The following is a 22,664-nucleotide window of genomic DNA, read 5'->3' as shown; positions in this document are numbered from 1 at the left end:
GGGAGATTAGATATCTGGGGTGTTAATGAGTGAGTTACTGTGCAGAGGAAACGCTGGTCATTTGATCCTCAACTTCTGCTTCCCAATTCAGGCCTTGTCACTTCCCAACTCTGAGACACTTGAAAAACAATTTACCTGATCCTTCATTGCATCTGGAAAGGGCAGATGTGGACAAGTCCTTCTGCTGCCAAAATTCAACTGAACTCCATGGAACAAACTCATAAATTGTTTCGATTAATTAAGGGAATATGGAACTAAAAACCTTAGGTTGTGGAAATCTTGCAAGGGGAATGTCTCTAGTCATGAAGACACAGATGGAAGGAGAGGGTCCAACAGCATGGTGTGGATGGAGAATGAGTGTGAGGACTACTTACTTGTTCATTCACTCATTAAACCAGTGATTGAAAAATCTCCTTGTTACTTTTCTTCCAACGAGAACATGGAGGTAAGACTCCTGAGGGATGGGTGTGTCAGAGGAGTGAAACATGAGGTAAGGGAGGGGCACGAGGCACTTAAAAGTAAACCTGCTCCCTCAGCTCAGAGGGCCTTGCTTGGATGCATCCCAGATGGGTGTGGATGCCATCATTGTGCATGTGAAATGCTTCAGATGCAGCACTAGCTGCTAGAGTGCAAAATCCAAGTGATGCTTTGTTCTTTATAAGTTGCAAGTGGATACAGGATGTTTGGAGACTAAGACATTTGTAATGTGAAGTTGAAGATGGGAGAGGCAGTCTCAGTGCAGCTGCAGGTCTGTCAAGCTCCTAACCAGAAGGTCCTGAGGTCCAACCACAGAGAGGACAAAGAGACCTCCTTTTCCATCCAGGGTCAATTAGTTGCTTGTGTAACAGGGTGACAATGGGTAAAAATAAAGGACTAAAGAGAATTCCAAGGCACATTTGAAACAACAACAACAACAACAACAACAACAACAACAACAACAACAACAACAACAAATAACCATTGATGGTTAGTGATCACACTAAAATCAATTCCCAGTGTTTTGACCAGATGGGTAATGAGAAGACTTAGGCCACACTGGACATTGCAAGGAAGTGTCTGCTCTTACTCCCTACCATGTGATGGAGGAAGCAGGACAAGTCCCTTCTCAGCTTGGTACTCTGAATGTGCCTGGCTGCAATTAAGGCACAAAAAGGGATATGAATTCATTCGCTTATTTATTCCTCTAACAAATTAATCCTAGCAATCCCCATTGTGCAACAACTGTTATTGTTGTACTGTTTCAAAAGTAAGTGAATTTCAGAAATGTTGAGAGCTGGGCCGATCAACTGAGGCTTTCCCTTCCACCATGATGTATGGAGGAGAAACAGCTCCATCTCAAAATCACCTGGGCACCTCCATGTTCAATGACAAAAGTGTTCTCTTCAGCAATCTGCCCTAACCATCAGTTTACCAGGAGTAACCAAGGGCCTGGGGAATAGCCTGTGATGTTTGGAGGTTTCCATGGGGCCCCTTAGACCAATGCCTCAACAAGATGTAGTCCATTCCTGGCCCTGAAGGTTTTACTTGGTGTCATTAGCTATCTACATATGGCATTGTCTCTCCTTATGGGTGACTCCATTAGATTCCTTGCATATATATTTTAGGAAGCTTCTACACTATTAGGTTTCCCTGTGGTTATTCCAATGGCAATTGCTGTTAGTTGTCCCTCCCTCCACATTCCCTCCTTTATCCCTGTCTTCCATCCAGCTCTCTAGTTAATCCTCCTATTCTAGTTTCCTATTTGTCCCTCCATAACAACTACATTTTGTTTCCCCTTCCTAGAGAGATCCTCTCTTCCACCTCTGTCCTTTACTAAATACCTAAGCTCTGTGGTTTTTCAGATTATAACTCACATATCAAAAGCTTAAAAGCAACACCCACACATAAGAGATAACAACATACAATCAATATTAGTCATTTGCATCTGGGTTACTTCTCTCGGGATTATTTTTTCTACCCCCATCCATTTAACTGCAAATTTCAAAATATCATTTTGCTTAACAGCTGGATAATATTCCATTGTATAAATGTACCACATTTTCATTATTCATTCATCAGTTAGTAGACATCTAAGCTGATTCTAATTACTGAATATTATGAACAAAACAGCAATGAATATGAATGAGCTAATATCTCCATAGTAGGATATAGAGTTCTTTGGGTGTATGCTTCAAAGTGGTAAAGACAGATTGTCTTAGCCTGTTTATTTGTTTGTTTGTTTGGGACAAGCTTTCTCTGCATAACCTTGGCTATTCTGGAACTCACAATGTAGACCATCAGACTTCCCTCAAACTCACAGTGGTCTGCCTGCATGTGCCTCCCAAGTTCTGGGATAAAGGCATGCACTAGCATGCCACTTTTGGCTGGATTTTGAGGAAAATCTATTTCCAGCTTCCTGAGGAACCACCACACTAACTTCCATGGGGGATACACATGTTTGGACTCCCACTAACAATGAGTAAGTGTTCCCCTTTCCCTACATCCTTGGCCCAGGTGCTGTCATTTGCTTTATTGAGCTTGACCACTCTGATTCAAGTAAGATGAAATCTCAGAGTAGTTTTGTTTTGTACTTCCCTGGTAGCTAAGAATGTTAAGCATTCTTAATTTCTCACCATTTCCATTTCATTTTTTGAGAGCTCTCTGTTTAGTACTGAAGGTCTTTTTAATTTTGTTGTTCTCTTAATGTTCAATTGATAGTTCTTTATATACCTATTAAATGTATAATTTGTAAACATTTTTTCCCATCCTGTAGCTTGCTGTTTTGCCAAATGTCGGTGTCCCTTGCTGTACAGAGGTTTTTAGCTTCATGAGGTTCTGTTTTATTAATCTTACTGCCTGTGTCATCAGTGTCCTGTTCTGCAACTCTTTTCCTGAGCCTATTCCCTACTATGTCTTCTATCAGATTCTGGGTATCTGGCCTTGTGTTGACATCCTTTATCCATTGAGAGGTTGGTTTGGTTTTTTGTTGTTAGTTTTTTGTTTTGTTTTATTTTGATGCACAATGATAGATATAAATCTGTTTTTATTCTTGTATATGCAGCTGTCCAGTGTGCAAACAATCAGGATGCAGATGCAGGCAGACTTCTGTCTCTTCTTCAATTCGTGTTTTACTTATTTGTCAACAATCAATGGACAATAGGTGTGTGAACTTATGCCATCTTGCTGAAAGCAATCTACAATTCAATGCAATCCCCATCAAAGAGGTGCATTGCAGTCAACAAGGAAGAGAGGAGTTGAAGATCTGAAGAACACTTTGACATCAGACATGAAGTTGCAGAGATTGAAGTTTGCCTAGCTGGTTTTCCATCTTTCTTTGGTACAGTATTTCTTCACTGTGCTCACCTTTAGAACAGTAAAGTATATCCTGTGTCATTGTATGTTGGAAGTATATGATCTGTTTTGTTCATTTTAATTTTATCAGAAATTACAGTTAAGAGATTGCATGAATCTCAGAAAAGATTCTGAACTTTGGACTTTTAAGGAGGTTTAAGACTGTTATAGACTATAGGGATTTTTGAAGTTAAACTGAATGCATTTCAGCATTATTATATGGCTAATAGCCTATGGTGGTGAAGGAGTGGAATGTGGTGGTTTGAATAGCAATAGCTCACATAGACTGATGGGTTTGAATGCTTGGTTCATAGGAAGTGACACTATCAGGAAATGTGGCCTTGTTGCAGAAATTGTGTTACCGTGAGGGTGGATTTCTGTGCTCAAGCTACACCCAGTGAGACACACCCTCTTCTTCCTATTGACTGTGAATCAATATAGAATTCCCCAGCACCATGTGTGCCTGCACACTGTCATGCTTCTTGCCATGATGATAATGGACTGAACTTCTGAAACTGTAAGCCAGCCTCAATTAAATGTTTCCCTTTATAAGAATTGTCATAATCATGGTGTCTCTTTACAACAATAAAACCCTAAGACACTGAAAAAGGGAAGGGAGGAGAGGGTGTTCTGTGTGTCATTGGCTGACACAGAGAAAGGAAAGAATCATTAGGATATTTGTATGCAGTTTCGCAAGTGGCTATAAGGAGGCAGCAGATGCCCCAAGATATTAGTCAAAGTTAAATATTACTTTGTCAAAGTTAAAGACTTTGGTTTTATGTGGAATTCTGCACTAAACCCGTCTGGACCTGGGCTCTTTTTGGTTGGGAGACCTTTAATGACTGCTTCTATTTCCTTAGGAGTTATAGGGTTGTTTAACTGGTTTATCTGTTCCTGATTTAACTTACCTGGTATCTATCTAGGAAATTGTCCATTTCCTGTAGATTTTCAAGTTTTGTTGAATATAGGCTTTTATAGTAAGATCTGATGATTTTTTGAATTTCCTCTGAATCTGTAGTTATGTCTCCCTTTTCATTTCTGCTTTTGTTAGTTTGGACGCACTCTCTGTGTCCTCTCATTAGTCTGGCTAAGGGTTTATCTATCTTGTTGATTTTCTCAAAGAACCAACTTTTGGTTCTGTTGATTCTTTCTATGGTCCTTTTTGTTTCTACTTGGTTGATTTCAGCTCTGAGTTTGATTATTTCCTGCCTTCTACTCCTCCTGGGTGTATTTGCTTCTTTTTCTTCTAGAGATTTTAGGTGTGCTGTCAAGCTGCTGACATATGCTCTTTCCTGTTTCTTTCTGCAGGCACTCAGCGCTATGAGTTTTCCTCTTAGCACAGCTTTCATTGTGTCCCATAAGTTTGGGTATGTTGTACCTTCATTTTCATTAAATTCTAAAAAGTTTCTAATTTCTTTCTTTATTTCTTCCTTGACCAGGTTATCATTGAGTAGAGCATTGTTCAATTTCCACGTATATGTGGGCATTCTTCCCTTATTGTTATTGAAGACCAGCTTTAGGGCCGTGTGGTGGTCCGATAACGCATGGGATTATTTCTATCTTTCTGTACCTGTTGAGGCCTGTTTTTTGACCAATTATATGGTCAATTTTGGAGAAAGTACCATGAGGAGCTGAGAAGAAGGTATATCCTTTTGCTTTAGGGTAGAACGTTCTATAAATATCCGTTAAGTCCATTTGGCTCATGACTTCTCTTAGTCTGTCTACGTCTCTGTTTAATTTCTGTTTCCATGATCTGTCCATTGATGAGAGTGGGTGTTGAAATCTCCTACTATTATTGTGTGAGGTGCAATGTGTGTTTTGAGCTTTAGTAAGGTTTCTTTTTACATATGTAGGTGCCCTTGTATTTGGGGCATAGATATTTAGAATTGAGAGTTCATCTTGGTGGATTTTTCCTTTGATGAATATAAAGTGTCCTTCCTTATCTTTTTTGATGACGTTTAGTTGAAAATTGATTTTATTTGATATTAGAATGGCTACTCCAGCTTGCTTCTTCCGACCATTTGCTTGGAAAGTTGTTTCCCAGCCTTTCACTCTGAGGTAGTGTCTGTCTTTGTCTCTGAGGTGTGTTTCCTGTAGGCAGCAGAATGCAGGGTCCTCGTTCATGATCCAGTTTGTTAATCTATGTCTTTTATTGGGAGTTGAGGCCATTGATGTTGAGAGATATTAAGGAATAGTGATTATTGCTTCCTGTTATATTCATATTTGGATGTGAGGTTGTGTTTGTGTGCTTTTCTTCTCTTTGTTTTGTTGCCAAGACGATTAGTTTCTTGCCTCTTCTAGGGTATAGCTTGCTTCCTTATGTTGGGCTTTACCATTTATTATCCTTTGTAGTGCTGGATTTGTAGAAAGATATTGTGTAAATTTGGTTTTGTCATGGAATATCTTGGTTTCTCCATCTATGTTAATTGAGAGTTTTGCAGGATACAGTAGCCTGGGCTGGCATTTGTGTTCTCTTAGGGTCTGTATGACATCAGTCCAGGATCTTCTGGCCTTCATAGTTTCTGGCGAAAAAGTCTGGTGTGATTCTGATAGGTCTGCCTTTATATGTTACTTGACCTTTTTCCCTTACTGCTTTTAATATTCTTTCTTTATTTTGTGCGTTTGGTGTTTTGACTATTATGTGACAGGAGGTGTTTCTTTTCTGGTCCAATCTATTTGGAGTTCTGTAAGCTTCTTGTATGCCTATGGGTATCTCTTATTTTAGGTTAGGGAAGTTTTCTTCTATGATTTTGTTGAAGATATTTACTGGTCCTTTGAGCTGGGAGTCTTCACTCTCTTCTATACCTATTATCCGTAGGTTTGATCTTCTCATTGAGTCCTGGATTTTCTGTATGTTTTGGACCAGTAGCTTTTTCCGCTTTACATTATCTTTGACAGTTGAGTCAATGATTTCTATGGAATCTTCTGCTCCTGAGATTCTCTCTTCCATCTCTTTGTATTCTGTTGGTGAAGCTTGTATCTATAGCTCCTTGTCTCTTCTTTTAGTTTTCTATATCCAGGGTTATTGCCATGTGTTCTTTCTTGATTGCTTCTATTTCCATTTTTAATTCCTCCAACTGTTTGATTGTGTTTTCCTGGAATTCTTTCAGGGATTTTTGCGATTCCTCTCTGTAGGCTTCTACTTGTTCTCTAAGGGAGTTCTTCACATCTTTCTTGAAGTCCTCCAGCATCATGATCAAATATGATTTTGAAACTGGATCTTGCTTTTCTGGTGTGTTTGGATATTCCATGTTTGTTTTGGTGGGAGAATTGGGCTCCGATGATGCCATGTAGTCTTGGTTTCTGTTGCTTGTGTTCCTGCGCTTGCCTCTCGCCATCAGATTATCTCTAGTGTTACTTTGTTCTGCTATTTCTGACAGTGGCTAGACTGTCCTATAAGCCTGTGTGTCAGGAGTGCTGTAGACCTGTTTTCCTGTTTTCTTTCAGCCAGTTATGGGGACAGAGTGTTCTGCTTTTAAGTGCGTGTAGTTTTGCCCCTTTACAGGTCTTCAGCTGTTCCTGTGGGCCTGTGTCTTGAGTTCACCAGGCAGGTCACTTGCAGCAGAAAAGTTGGTCTTACCTGTGGTCCCGAGGCTCAAGTTCGCTCTCGGGGTGCTGCCCACGGGCTCTCTGCGGTGGCAGCAACCAGGAAGATCTGCGCCGCCCCTTCCGGGAGCCTCTGTGCACCAGGGTTCCAGATGGATTTTGGCGTTTTCCTCTGGAATCAGTAATGTGTGCAGAGAGCAGTCTCTTCTGGTTTCGCAGGCGTGTCTGCCTCTCTGAAGGTTTAGCTCTCCCTCCCACGGGATTTGGGTGCAGAGAACTGTTTATCCGGTCTGTTTCCTTCAGGTTCCGGCGGTGTCTCATGCAGGGGTCCTGCCGCTCCTGGGCCCTCTCCCACGGGAGCCCAGAGGCCTTATACAGTTTCCTCTTGGGCCAGGGATGTGGGCAGGGGTGGGCAGTGGTGGTGGTCTCTTCCTCGCTCTGCAGCCTCAGGAGTGCCCACCTGACCAGGCGGTGAGGTCTCTCTCCCACCTACCCTTTTCAATTAGGCTTACAAGATACCACATCACCCGTTATAAGGAATTAATAAGTTTTTGTGACCATACACTAATAATTTTATTCCTTTTTAGTTCTCTAGTACTCTACATTATTTCACTTACATTAACAACTGATTTGTGGGTGCTGGGAATCAAGGTCAGGTCCTCTGCAAGATCAGCTAGTGCTCTAGCATGACGACTTCTTTAGAAAATGAGAGGAGAGCCACAGAGCCTGCCCCTTGATGAGCACATGGCCACAGTAGTGGAATCAAGGTGTTCTGAAGCATTCAGTGTCTTTTGGAGACACTTACTCCTTCACATTCACAGCATGATTGCTCTTAATAACCAAGATACAAAATCAAGCTACTGTTCATCAGTGGACAGAGGAAAACACAGCAGACACACATGGAACATTAGCTACTCCGCCCTTTCTAAAGAGGCTCTGTCACTTGCAATCACAGGTATGAAAAAGCTGAGGACATAGTGTTAAGTGAGGTAGACCAGCCACAGAGGGACAAATTCCACAACACTTTGCTTACAGTTTTCAATCAGAGTGTTCAGTTGGCCTAACAGAGTAGAGTGGGGTTACCAATGGTTAGGGATGGAGGGAGACAGCCATTGTAATTACTTTGACTTTTAGCTGTCCTATGATAATACACATATATAAAGAATGTCAACAGCCTGTCATTTACTAAATAAATTTTGAATGAATGTGTAAAACTAGGACTGTAGTGTAGTGGTCATCACGCTCACCTAACATGTGAGAGGCCCCTGGTTCGAAACTGGGTGGAAACAGCACTGTTTTTCTCACTTTCTCTTGTGTTTTCAGATTCCCAACTCATTTCCTACACTTTGGGCAGGTAAGACAATCTCAGCTCCAAGGTTTCATCCTTCACTGTCATGTTTTCCTGCACCATAGCTACATCAGATACCTGTGTGAGACCAGTAGAGACAGTTAGCATAAAAGAAAGTACAATTAAAAAAAAAAAAAAGGAACTGTCTCTACAGAAGGGGGTTAGCTCAAATGGTAGAGCACTTGCTTAGCATGTGAGAGGTAGTGAGATACTCACATCCTCTAGTTGTTATGTTACTTTGTGCACCACCGTTTCTATTGAGAGCCTCGCAATTGGGAGAGTACTCGATTCCTCTAAATTGAGGACTGAAAATTACCCTCATTAGTTTTAGGCTTTTCTCAAACACTCTAAGCATAAACTAGAGTTTTTCATATCCAAATTATGTACTTATTTACATTTGTCCCCATTTGTCCCTTTACTCGCCAGACACTAAGTCAGAACCTCTTCTGTGTAAGCAGGTTTAGGCTTTTCCTCTTAAACCACGCCGTGCTGTATGTTTTTTACCCGCCTCTCTGGAATCTTTCTTTTTCTCGTCCATCTCTGCTCACTCAACCGCTTATCGCTCATCGGAGGATTGTTCTGCGGGAGCTACTCATAGTTCAGCACTTCCGACATTTCATGGACCAAATTCCACTCGGTTTAAGAGGAATGTGGCTTCCTTCCCATTAGTCTCAATTTTCCTCTGTTGAGAGAGGGGGAGGGGGAGAGGGAGAGAGAAAGCCAGCCACACAGACAGAGACAGAGAGACAGAGACAGAGAGAAAGGGAGGGAGGGAGGAACCGAGGGACTGTCGGTTAACGAGATGCTGTGACCATTTGAGCCATCTGCCCAGATTCTCTCAAAAGCTCTCCAGAGGCTGCGACGTTCTCCTCAAGGTGTCTCCGGGTGATCAGGTTCTTCCAACCTCATTCCCTGACTTTTACCCGGACCGGATTCTCCTGAGGTGCACCGCAGGACTTTCTACTCTTCTCCCTCCCAAGACTTCTCTCCGTCCTGCGCGCCGCCCAAGTCACATTTATTAATCCTTCTCTATAGCAGGATTTCACCTCTCCACTATGATTTTTATCTTTGCTTTGGTTGCATTCCTTGCGTTTGTCTCCGTTAGTATGGATCTGTAACTTCTGGATCACATTTAGGCAAGGATACAGTGCCGGTCTTGGATGGCAAAGGAACGGGAATTCAACCCCATTGTGTTGTACGTTTCTGTAGTGTAGTGGATATCATGCTCGCTTCACATGTGAGAGGTCCCTGGCTCGAAACCCGGCGGAAACAGCACTTGCTAATTCTTTTGCAGTTTTCTGACGTTCTCAGATTCACCCATCTGAAAGGAACAGCGCGTATTATGGGGTGCTCCACTCTGGCGCCAGATTAGGCATAGATCACACCCAAACATCGATTTCCAAGCACAGATCAAATACAAAGAGATCCATTATTAAGCAAGGCAAAGAGACAAAGTGTTTGAATCTGACACCACAGCAAATAGCTTTGCAAGAGTTAATTTTAAGAGGGGAAAAAAACGAAGGTCTGTATTAGAATGATCTAGGACCTGTTGGCAAATTCTGATTGGGTATTTTAATCAGATTAGTCAAAATAATGAATTTTAACCTTGATGTTCTTGATAGTTTGACATTGGTGTTCAGTCACAGGAATGAATCAGCAGACAAATAAAGGACTAGACCTTGGGGGTTAGCTTTGTACGTTTTTATCAAGGGGGAAAAGTTGTCGGTACCATGTTTGTCACGCTCCAGCCTGCTAGAGCTTTCACCATCCTTGACCCGACCTTTATGAGCACATTCTCCATCCTCTTTCAGGAAAAAAAAAAACAAAGAAAGCCACACTGTTCTACTGTCACCAGGAATTTGTTGGTTCTCCACGTTTTTTCATGTCCACTTCCCTCTCATCATAGAGCAGTGCTTCTCAGCCTTCCTAATTACCTTAGATGGAGTTTTACTGCTGTGAACAGACACCACAACCAAGGCAAATGTTAGAAAGAACAACATTTAACTGAGGCTGGCTTACAGGTTCAGAGTTCAGTCCATTATCATCAAGGAAGGAACATGGCAGCACCCAGGCAGGCATGGTGCAGGAGCTGAGAGTGCTACATCTTCATCTGAAGTCTGATAGCAGAATACTGGCTTCCAGGCAGCTAGGATGAGTGCCTTAAAGCCTATACCCACAGTGACACACCTGCTCAAACAGGACCACACCCTCTAATTGTACCACTCCGTGGGCCATGCAAATATAAGTCATCATGCTAATGCTGCGACCCTTTAATACAGTTCCTCATGCTGGCTGGTCCACAACCATGAAGTTATATTCATTGCTAATTCATAGCTGTAATTTTGCTAGTTATGAATCGTATATAAATATCTATGTTTTCTGGTTGTCTAAAGAAACCCCTGTGAAAGGGTCATTCAATGACTCCCTGAGGAGTAGCAACTCACAGATTGAGAACCACTGTGTTAGAAAATGGCATAGACTCTCGGGTTCTGAAAGGCTTTTGAGCAGATTGTCTATGAGAACCTTGGCTCTGCATTTTGGGATTCATCAGCCATGCAGTCCTGAGAACAGGTAGACCCACTGCAAATACAAGGAACAAGAAGATCCAGGACACTGAGGGATTGGTTGAAATAGAGCTTGATTAGCATAGAAGTAATATGAGCTACCCACATCCTCCAGCTGTCTAGTTAAGTTTGAATCTGTCTGTACCTTTGTTCCTTTTTTATTTTTCCCTCTCCCTGTGCTGTTCCCTCGTCTCTCATCCACGGCTTTTATCCAAGTTTTGATTTCCTTCAGGGTTTTTTTCCCCCCGTGTTAGTGTGGATCTGTGACATTAGCAAAGACAGTGTCTTGAATGTTATTTTAGGGTGTTATTGTAGGGTGTTCCTGTTGTGTGATGGTTATCAACTTTCCTCACATGCTAGAGACTCAAAACCGAGCATAAATATTGATATTTTATGTCCCCTATTTTCAGAAGGCAGTGAGGAAAACCCTACAGTTAGCCCTGCCTCCTACCAGTGGCTCTAACTGGAAATGGTCACACCCGATATTTCTAGTTTGGAAAATGACCAATAAACCCAAGAATACTTCCGCCATGGCAACTGAGTTTGTCCTGAGAGAACCTATAGAACTCAGGTGAACCCATATGTTGTGGGTAGACTATCTAACCACGCAGAATCCTGACTAGTTTTTCTCTGCTTCTGAATTTGAAATTTGAGATTGGATAGCTGTTCCTACCTAGAAAAAATGAAGCAACAGGTGTGCTTGTTTGCCTGGGTCATCAGTATAATACTCGGCCCCACTAGCAGTGCCTCAGAGCTGAGGTCCAAGTCCCAGGACCTGAAAGGAGAGACCAAGGTCAGTCACCCTTAGGCTACAGCTGGGGAGGAAGAGAAGCTGCTGCTCCGGGTTCGAGTTCAGAGATACAATCTTCAGGTTTACCTGCACCTCTGCACCACAGGTGAGGAATCTTCCAACCTATATAAGGAAGAAAACAGCAGTGTCTGGGCACGCGGCTCATTTGCACACTTTTCTGCTAGGTGAAGTGCTGAAACAGACACCCGATCCACGGAAAGGCCTGCTGACATATTTACTCTGTTGCCTGTAGAAGTTGTAGTGGCAAGAGCATATTGGGTTGCTCTTTTTCCGAAGGAGAATTTCCTCCTGCAGCCTTGGCCTAAATGCCAGAGTCCCATCGTAACAGAGCCCCAGATCTGGGGCTGGAGACTTTTCAAGGAGCCCACACTAAATTCAAGGTTGTGGAAATTGGGAGATTAGATATGTGGAGTGTTAACGAGTGATTTATTGTGCAGACCAGGCAGAGACAGGGGAGTTGGGGCAGAACAGCTCAGTATTTGATCCTCAACCTCTGCTTCCCAATTCAGACCTTCCCATTTCCAACTCTGTGAAAAGTCTCTGTGAAAAAACAACTTACCTGAGCCTTCATTGCATCTGGAAAGGGCAGGTGTGGACAAGTCCTTAGATGTCTGTTACCCTATTCCCTCCTTTACCCTTGGCTTCCATCCAAGTTAAGTACCTACTTAATTACAGTCTAGTTTCCTCTTGGTCCCTCCATAGCTACTATCTTCTGTTTCCCCTTCCTTGGAAGGTCCTCTCCTCCGCCCAAGTCCTTTACTGGGTACCTAGCCTCTGTGTTTTTTTCAGATTGTAGCTCACATATCTAAAAATTAAAAGCAACATCCACATAAAAGGTAACATACAATGTTAGTCTTTTCAGTCTGGGTTACCTCACTCAGGATTATTTTTTCTACCTCTGTACATTTAGCTGCAAGTTTCAAAATTTCAAATTTCTCTTAAGAGTTGAATAATATTCCATTGTATAAATGTATCCCATTTTCATATTCATTTATCAGTTAATAGGCATCTAGGCTGTTTCTAATTTCTGAACATTATGAATAAAGTGGCAACAAACATGAACTAGTATCTCTGTTGTACAATTCAGAATTCTTTATGTATATGCCCCAGAATGGTACAGGTGGATCGTATTAGTTTGTTTGAGATAGGGTCTCTGCACAGCCCTAGCTGCCCTGGAACTCACTATGTAGACCTTCAGACTGCTCTCAAATTCACAGAGCTTGTCCTGCCTCTGCCTCCCAACTTCTGGGATTAAATGCATGCACCACACCATGTCAGTTTTAATTAGATTTTGAGGTAGATTTATTCTGTTTCCAATTTTCATAGTAGCTGTACAAATTTGAACTCCTACTAATAATGAGTAAGTGTTCCCCACAATCTTACCACCATTTGCTTTATTGAACTTGGCCATTCTGACTCAAGTAAGATGAAATCTCCAAGTAATTTGAATTTGCAAATTGTGTCTTTCATATTTTGAGATCTCATTTAGTTGGAGATGAGTTGCAGTTCAGAGGTTTACTTCATTATCAGGATGGGGATGTAGGTTGATGTCATTATGCAGGTAAGGCCAACAAGATAAAGCAAGGCCTGTCGTTGGATGAGAAGGAAGGGAAGCGGAAACAGAGGTTTTAGAAGGGAGGGAGAAAAGGAGAGAGCAGGCCAGAGCTAGAGAGCCGAGAGAACAGGTGGCAGATGTTAAGATTCTTCTCTGCGCATAGTTGTAGGTTGTTACAACTAATTTTAAGGGATGGGGGTATACAGGATTTTGGGTTGTCTAGATGGGCAAATTATATCTTATCAATTGGATCAGAGGATACTGTACGGTGTGTTCTTTCATGTGGTGAGTTAATTGAATTCAAGAGAGTTATGGTGATAAGACACACCAGCCTGCCACAGAATTGGGATATGTATGCCTGGCACGGTAACAACCAGCACTGGGAACTAGATGGATAGAGAAATTGCTGCCTGGGTCAGAGTACTTGAGGGCAGCATGGAGCCACTGAGATAAATTAGCGCTAGTTCCAATGACCCGCTGGAGCCAGAACTAGCTAGAGCATGACAACCAGGGTACATTCGGGAACTGTTCCACCCTTTTTTATTGGAGAAGTATTGGCAGCTCTCAGGCAGACATAGTGCTGGAGGAGGAGCTGAGAGTTCTAGTCTTGGATCAGGAGGCAGCAAGAAGAGAGTGTGGGCCATTGGGCCTGGCTTGAGCTTCTGAAACCTTAAAGTCCACCTTCAGTGACATATTTCTTCCAATAAGGCCACACCTACTCCAACAAGACACATGTCCTAATCCTTTCAAATAATGCCACTCCCTATGAGCGTATGGGGGCCACTTTCATTCAACTGTGTTTTTACACTTTTCAGTTAGGCATTTTTCTTACCTTTTTTAAAGGTTAGGTCATTAAACACATTCATAATTACTATTATAAAGTCCTGCAGCTATATTGCATTTCTCAAGGTCTACTGCAACAGACTTCTTGGGAAGACATACTGTCTTGCCAGTCCATTTGGCAGAGAAGTTATGATATTTGAGGAGTTTCTTGGTATAGATATCTGTTCCTGTCTTTATTGGGTGGACATTCTGTTCTTTGGTTGCTGTCACCCACTCTGGATCCTTGGCAAGTGTGGTGGCTGTGGGGTTCCTGGTAGAGAGACTCCTATAGCTTGGTGGATGACAAAAAGAAATGGAGATAGGCTATAAGGAAGGAATCAGAGGGACAGTGGGAAAGAGCTAGTGGACCCGGGTTGGCACGAAGGTCCCCATAGGGTGGAGATGGGGTGGGAGGAGGGGCTCCTGCAGTAGGCTGCTACATAACTAAGAGTAGGTCTGGAGAGATCAGAATGGAGGGCAGGAAGGATTGTGAAAATTGCCTGTGCCCCAACTCAATGTGCTTCCTGGAGGATCATGGTAGAAAGAAAGCATTGTGCTATGAGGAAAGGCTCAGAAGGGCTGTGGGAAAGAGTTAACGGGATCCTAAATCCCCACCAAGAGGTCAAGTCCCCAGAGATGAAGGTGAAATAGGGAGGAGGTACTCTTGGGTTTCAGTCCAGTGTAGTCACTGGGAGTCCCTGGTACAAAAGGTTTCTGTGTATCATTGGCTGACACAAAGAAAGGGAAGGCCGAGTGGATCCACAGGAAAGTCTAATAGTTCTTACTTACAGGTATTTACATGCAGTGTCCAAAAGAGACCAGAAGAGGGCAATAGATGCCCTAGTACTGAAGTTGAACACGCTTATGAGCTGCCTAGGAATCAAAGCCAGGTCCTCTGAAAGAACAGCTAGTGACAATTCCTTTAAAAATTGAAAACAGAGGCACAGAGACTTTCCTACACTGGGCACGTGGCCACAGTAATGGAATTAAGGTGTTCTGAGACATTTGCTTTGTTCACCATAACGGATCACTGTCTTCTGAGACACTCCACATTCACTGAGGAAACACATACACTGAAGGACAATTCCCAGAAGGATTATTTCCAGTCACTTGAGAATTCCTCCATCTACACTATACATACATTGATCTGTGCATTTAACAAATGCTTGTAAGCGTTTACAAACATTGAGTCTGAACCTTTCTATGAGACCATATAAGGGTCCCCTCTACCCCTTAAACTGAGCTGCTCTGTCAGCCATTCTGGAATTTTCCCTATCCTTCATCCATCTTTTACACGTTCTACCGCCATGATAGGAGTTTTTTCTTCGCCTCACCAGCAAGGAGCTACCGCGCACTGCTGCCAGAACATCATGAGGACAAAAACTCCATTCGGCCTGAGTGGAACCTGCCCCCCCACACACACACTCGTCTCAATGTTCTATTTCTAAGCCCTGTGAAAAATTGAAGATTTTCCCTTAACACGATATTATGACTATTTGAGCCACCCGTGAGGCGTTGCTCAAAAGCTCTCTGGCATATACAATGTTCTTCTTAAGGTGTCTCCAGCTGGTCAGGTTCTTCCATTCTTCTTCCTTCTTTGTGTTCGACAAAGAGGAACTTAAAGCTTTCCCTGAGATGCACTGCTGAGTCTCACTCAGCACTCCAACCACACACTCCTCCCTCCACTGAGCTCTTTCCCCTACTCGCCTTCCCTATACAGGATGTCACCTTTCTACTGTGGCTTTTTAATCTTTGGTTTGGTTGATTGCAGTTCTCACTGTAAAGGTGAATCTGTGGCTTCTAGGTAACATTTTAGCAAACTTACAGTATCTTGGGTTGTAAAGGGATAGAGTTGAGGCTGTGGGAAGCTTCTGTAGTGTAGTGGTTATCACACTTGCCTCACAAGTCCCTGGCACTCGTCCCTGGTTTGAAACCAGGTGGAAACAGCACCAATTTTTCTCACTTTCTCTTGTCAGAATCAGTTCATTTCTTACACTTTTGGACAGTTCGAACAATCTCAGTTCCACGGTTTCAGCCTTCACCATCATGTTTTCTTGCACCATAGCTATACTAGGTACCTATATGATGACCAATGGAGACTTTTAGCATAAAAGAGAGTACAAACCCAGTTCTTACATTGGGGAATTAGCTCAAATGGTAGAGCGCTTGCTTAGCATGCAAGAGATAGTGGGATCGATGCCCACATTCTCCACATGTTCTCATGGCACTTTCCTGTGAAAGCCTGACAATCTACCTTTTCCAACTTCAGCACGCACTACTTCACCCTCTCCTTAGTCCATGGATTTGGTAATTTTTCCTTCTCACACTCACTTCATGAACTCCTTAGTCTGTGCACTTGGTTTTTGTGTCTATTTGTTCTTTCACTTACCAGACACTGGATCAGAACCTCCTCTGTGTCACCAGGTTTAGGACTTCTTCCTTAATCCTCCATATTGTGCTGCGCTGTGAATACTCTGGGTGCTTCTCTGCAATCTTCCTTTTCTTCCTCCACCTTTTGTTCACAGGTACCGTGTTAGTGGAGTTCTGCACCTCACAGGCATGAGGTGTCCCATAGCTGGGCACTGCCATCATCGTCATCAATGTGGACAAACCTCCACTTGGCCAGAGGGTTGTGGCCTCTCCCCACCAGTCTAAATTTCTCATTTCTAAGCCCTGAGAAAAAGTGAAAATCACTTTGCTATGACCATTTGAGTCACTTGCTTTCCAGCATCTACGACATTCTCCTCCAGATGTCTCCGAGTGCCTCAGCTCTTCCGTCCCCCTTTCCTCCTTGTATTTTACACAGGCGCTACTCCCCTGAAATAACCCCTTTTGTCTCTACCTTCAGAAGGCAGTGCAGAATGCTCTGCAGTCTTCCCTGCCCCTGTGAGAGGCTCTAAGAATGCTCCCTCGTGACATCCCTAGTATGGAAAACAACCATTAAACCCACAAAGGACACCTCCACCAGGGCAGCCGGAAAATTCTGAGTGAAAACTCTTAATTCCATAGCTCCTGAGTGGACAGTCAGACCTGGGACATCCTCTGTGGACCATCCAGATCCCGGACAGATTTTTCTTCTGTTCCAAAATCTGAAATAAGATTATGGACAGTTTTGGGGGGGGTTTATTTGGTTGGTTTGGGTTTTTTGTTTTGTTTTGTTTTGTTTTCTGGAAGAATGGAGCAGCAGGCGTGCTTTCCTAGCCGTCAGGAACAAGGGACCAAGGACAGTGACCATTAGGGTACAGCTAGGAGAGAAAGGAAAGAGAGAAGCTCTGGGTTTGGGTTCAGAGACACAATCTGCAGATTTGCCTTCACACCTCAGGTGAAGAATCTTCCAATAAGACAACAACAGTGTCTAGACACGCGGCACACTTGCAGGCTTCTCTGTGACTGAAATGCTGGAACACATATAGCCCAGTCATGCTATATTGGGACATGCTGCAATTGGGTCTAGAAATGAACAATTTGCTCTCTTCCCTCTAAAAGCTGTAATGGCAAGAACATACTCAGTTGTCCTTTTTCGGCGGGAGAATTTCCTCCTGCACTCTGGGCCTAAATGCCAACCTGGTCTGGAATGCCCTGGCAGAGATCCACAGTAACAGAGCCCCAGCTCTGGGGCAAGAGACTATTACCAGGAGTCTATATTCAAGACTGTGGAGGTTGGGTTATATATTGTGTGTTAACGAGTGAGTTACTGTGCAGACCAGGCAGAGAAAGGGGAGTTGGGGCAGAGGAAGAACTCATTATTTGATCCTCAACTTCTACTTCCCAATTCAGGCTTTGTCATTTCCCAACACGGAGCGCCTGTGAAAAACACTCAATTCACCAGAGCCTTTGTTGCATCTGGAAAGGATCAGCTATGTGCATGTACCTTTTCAACTGGATACGTGGAATAAACTCTAAAGATCTTTAAGAGTAGTTAAGGGCATGTGGACCTGGACACCGCAGGTTGTTTGTGGGTCTTTAGTCATGTAAATGCAAATGGAAGCAGAGGATACAACTGAACAGTATGGGCAGAGCTATTTGCTCATTCACTCAGTCAATGAACAGAAAAACTGTTATGTTACTTTTCAACACAGAAGAGCAGGAATGACTTATGAGAGACAAGAATGCCAGAGGTGTAAAACAAGTAGGAAGAGAAGGACAAAGGGTGTTGGCCTTTCATCTAGGCTCCACCCCACAGTTACTTGGTAATGGCCAGGTGTGCCTGACTCTGTATAAAAGGTGCTGGGTGCCCCCTCCTCTCTCTTCTCCTCTTCCTCTTGCTCCCTTATCCTTTTCCCTCTCTCACCATTTTCCTTCCCCTGTCTCCACATGCTCATAGCCCACCCCACCCCCCTTTCTGTCTGTCTCTCTCTATCATGGGCCTCAGCATGGGCCCACAGAGACACCCCCTTCCCCAACACCATACTGAGCCTCCACCAGACACATCCCTGGCTTCATTTTCTTTTTATAAAACACAATAAAGGGCAGTTGTAAGTGAGCTCACTCAGCTCAAAGGGGCTTGCTTAAATGAATCTCAGTATGTAAGAGCTGGGCTGCTGCTCTGTTGCATTGTGCTTGCCTAGCATATAAAGCCATAATTCAATCCACAACACTTTAACTAAAGTTTGGAGAAACATCTGAAAAGATCTGACTTTATTGCATTACACTCATCTTGATATTTGCCTTCTATAATGTCATGAGGAAGCTCACTAAAAGGTTCATTGTAGATGCCACAACATAGACCTTTGTTGGGCTCCCTGGGAATGCTGGGAGGCATAAAGCTCAGTTCAGAAAACTGTCAGGAAAGATTTTGACTAGGAGATGCTTTGGACCTCACTAAACAGTTGGACCCTGATGAATGGCTTGGGGTTCTGAACCTGACATTACTCAATTCAATGTCTCTAGATTAACAGAAGGCAGGAAACAGAAAAGAAGGAGCAGCCAAAGGTCGAGACTGGGTTTTTCTGGGAGTGTTACCCAGCTATCTAATCCACACAACTTTGCAGGAATTCAGCTGGTGAAATCAGTGTGACTGGAGAGGAGGCACACTGCGGAAAATGTGATCTGAGAAAGATGCATGAATTCACTGCTGTTTCCTACTGCTTCCAGACTTATTCCTTCTGGTGTGCTTTCAGGAAACTAAACCACAAAATTAGAACTCAGATAGATGGCATAGGGCAATCAAAAGGAAACAAATTGAATGTGGTATGTCTTACACAGCTCTACAGAGTACATCTATACCACATTTGCTTCATCTTTTCTTTTACTTTGAAGGCATATCACAGTAGCAAAAAAAAAAAAAACCACAAATGTGGCCCATATGGGGATCAAACCTGCGAACTTGGCACTATTTGCACCATACTCTAACCAACTGAGCTAACCAGCCACCTGGAGTAACCCCTCTATGAACTCTACAGATAGTAAAAGAGAAAAAACTATTGATGAAAAGGCTTCCTTTTTGGTTTTTTGCTTTGTTGTTGTTTTTGTTATTGATGATGATGATGATGATGATGATGTTGCTGCTGTTGTTTTTCGAACTTTTAAGATTTTCTTCACGATGGAAAATTTTAAGAACCGCACGTTATTCGAAGTAGAAAATGTCTCGAAAAAAAAAAAAAAAAAAAAACAACAACAACAACAACAACAAAAACCTACCATACCAACAAATGTTACCTTGCACTCATTCCTGAGCACCGTTTGTGGGTCCCAGAGATACTGGTCCTACGCAGTCTAGTTCACTCGCTCAGACACACAAACTACAACCCACCCGCTGGCCGCGACCGAGTTCTGCAGCCCACTTCTCCCTCTTACCCACGAGGACTATTTTAAGTCTTCCCAATTTTAATAATTCGCCAAAAACATTTAGATAATGCAGTGGGTGGCGGGACCCCAGGATTCCAGACCGGCTGCTCCAAGGTTAGAAAACCTGTGGGTGCGCAGGGGACGTTGTCTCAGGAAATCCTTGTCCTGTAAGCCCCTTGAATTGCGTATTGGACTCTATTATCAAAACTGCTGAGACTCTTCCAAAGTATAGCTCTTGGGCAAAGCGAGCTTAATTATGACATTTTAGCAGGATTGTCAATTTCTTCGTTGAAAGGAGAGTTTGATCCCCGGAATTAAAAATAAATTTAAAAAATAAAAAAAAACAAGTATGCTGAGCTGTGCTTGTAATCCTTACTCTTGAGAGGCATAGACGGGAGCTATTCAGACAGTCACAGGCCAAAAAGATACTACTATCCCAAAACAAAACCAAAAATAACAAACCCAAACCACCAATTGGGTGGTTTAGTAGGGACCGGTTATCCTCTGAAATGTGCATACATGTATACAATATAATGAAAATATTTATCTTTTTATCTTGTGTTTAATTTTTTAAAAATTATGTTGTGTGTGTGTGTTCATGAACACGAATACAAATGCCTAAGGAAGCCCGAAGAGGAGATCAGATTCTTTGGAGCTAGAGTCACAGGTGTGTGAGCTGCCTGACTGGGTGTTGGGAACCGACTCTGTTTCTCTTCATAAGAAGTGTGTGTTCTTAACAACATAGTCATATAATTATAACATCTGTCTCTGCTCAAAGAAACTGTATGAGACTCTGGATTAATCACCAGCTATGTGATTCAGCTCACTTATCTAGAGCACAGCCAGAAGGCTGCAGAGGGTCTTGGATTCCTAAGGGCTGGCTGCCTTCAGGAGCTTCTGCAGGTCCCTGACCCTGTGCTTACCATCTGTGTCTTTCCCCATCCCATCTCATGCAATTGACAGACTCCTCTCAACTGTGGGATGTGACTCATAAAAGAAGGCACAATCTATTAATCCATGAGCCCATACAATCATTCTCTCCTATTCTTAGCAAATAGATTCATAAACTAGGATGCTCACGGTTGTTGCCCCAACCACATGGAAGCCACCTGCAAATGTCTGTACCCATCAGTCACTTTGAGGAAAATGCCCTCCCGCTAGCAACATTTCTTTCTTAGATAACAGCTTTTCAAACACTGACTCTGTTCACCTTTTTCTAACTACCTTTCCTTCAAGATTTTTAAGATACCTGGCTAGCAGTCCTTCATTCCACAAGTCTTAACAGACAAGTCCCCCACCCCGGAAAAAAATTACAACCTCGGCTCTGTTCTAAGCCTGAACTCTCAGAAACGTAAACACCATTCTTGATGTTGTTTTGAGGAACTTTAAACAATCCCCACATACTAGCTCAGACTGAAAGTCATTGTACAGCAAATTTACAAAGTTCTATTTTGGGTTTGTAGCAGACTAAAAGTAAATTATGTGTGGCCCGTACGGGGATCGAACCCGCGACCTTGGCGTTATTAGCACCACGCTCTAACCAACTGAGCTAACCGGCCAGTTGGCAGACTACTTTTCATCTAGCTCTATAGATGTGTAACAGTCTTGTCAGTTGATAAAATTTTTCATTTTTCTTGCATTTCTTTACTTCGAGGCTTTTCTCCGAGGGCTGAAAAGATGACTCAGTAGCTAAGAGCATTGACTGCTCCTGAGTTCAATTCCCAGCAACCACGTGGTGGCTCACAACCATCTGTAATGAGATCTGATGCCCTCTTCTGATGTGGCTGAAGACAGCTACAGTGTACTCGAAAGTTTCTCCGAGATACTGTAAGAGGGCAATAAATATCTCATTGCAATAATTCCTGATCAGTTTGCGGAATCCAGTCACAGCACAGTCTACTTGATCAATAGTCACACAAAAAGCAAGCCGCTCTCTAGCTACGACGGAGTTCGTCTGCCGCACAGTTCTCCTTGTTACTCCTAAGTAACAATTTGATAACCTTCCCAATTTTACTGAAATTCGGAATCCACTGGCCAAAAAAATTTGGATAACGCATTCCGTCCTCCTTTGATGAAGTAGCGAAGGAGTCAAGAACTTGAGATTCTGAAATGAGCATTTTCAGGTCACCCAGAAAGTACTTAGCAAGGTCACTTACTGTCTGAACATCTCCAGAGCCTCGACGGGAGAAACCCAAAGCGACTCACACGGGGTCCGAGGGAGCCAGCGCTGACCACTGTAGGACCGGATGCCTGGGTTTCCCTTTTCCCAAGATAGAACAATCCAGCTTGAAGTCTCTTCATCCTGACATCTAAGACAGCCCGTCGTCGCTGAGACAAGGAGCTTTGGTGACAATGAATATCTGTGACTTCGAAGTCGCTCGCAACCTCCGAATCTATAACTGAGAAAGTCAACGCAGCGCGTCAGCTTCCACCTCCCAATCGTTTGTTCTTCACTGAAAAGACGCTGTTCTTCGGTTCTTTGGTGAAAATACGCCGTTGGTCCTGTTTTCCAGGAACCCTCAGAGCTCCAGCCCCCTAACTGGTGGCCTTGCTGTGGCAACAACCACAAAAATAGACACGAACAAAGGAGGATTCGAGAAAAGCACGATGCATGAAGTGTGACGCACAGCTCCTAGAAATGTCACAAGCCACTACACCATTCTAAACTCAAAACTACTTTTACCGCCATGTTGTCTTGTATGGCCGGTCCACAGGCTCTGCCGGGTCATTTCACCAAGGCCCTGTCAGGGATAGTAACTGTCCAAGGTTAGAAAACCCGTGAGCGCACAGCTGAAGAGGGCCTTACTCAAGCTTCTCTGAAGTTAACCCAGGAAAACCTCGTCCTACCTGCCCCTTGAATTGTGTCTCCAACTGGATTATTAAAACGCTGAGCCTCTGACG

At 43.1% G+C, this 22,664-nt stretch overlaps 3 non-coding genes across 3 annotated transcripts; 2 read left to right on the top strand and 1 right to left on the bottom strand.

Moving 5' to 3' along the window:
• Positions 1 to 9,423: 9,423 nt before the first annotated feature.
• Positions 9,424 to 9,496, top strand: Trnav-cac. The gene has a single exon. It is a non-coding gene; the product is annotated as a tRNA-Val (tRNA).
• Positions 9,497 to 16,115: 6,619 nt separating this feature from the next.
• Positions 16,116 to 16,188, top strand: Trnaa-agc. The gene has a single exon. It is a non-coding gene; the product is annotated as a tRNA-Ala (tRNA).
• A 5,060-nt stretch (positions 16,189 to 21,248) lies between these two features.
• On the bottom strand, positions 21,249 to 21,322 carry Trnai-aau. The gene has a single exon. It is a non-coding gene; the product is annotated as a tRNA-Ile (tRNA).
• Between the last annotated feature and the right edge of the window lie 1,342 nt (positions 21,323 to 22,664).

Source organism: Rattus rattus, chromosome 14 (assembly GCF_011064425.1).
Source record: "Rattus rattus isolate New Zealand chromosome 14, Rrattus_CSIRO_v1, whole genome shotgun sequence".
NCBI classification, from domain to species: Eukaryota; Metazoa; Chordata; class Mammalia; order Rodentia; family Muridae; genus Rattus; species Rattus rattus.
Note: the sequence above shows the minus strand (reverse complement) of the source record. Positions and strands in the feature narration are given on the sequence as shown.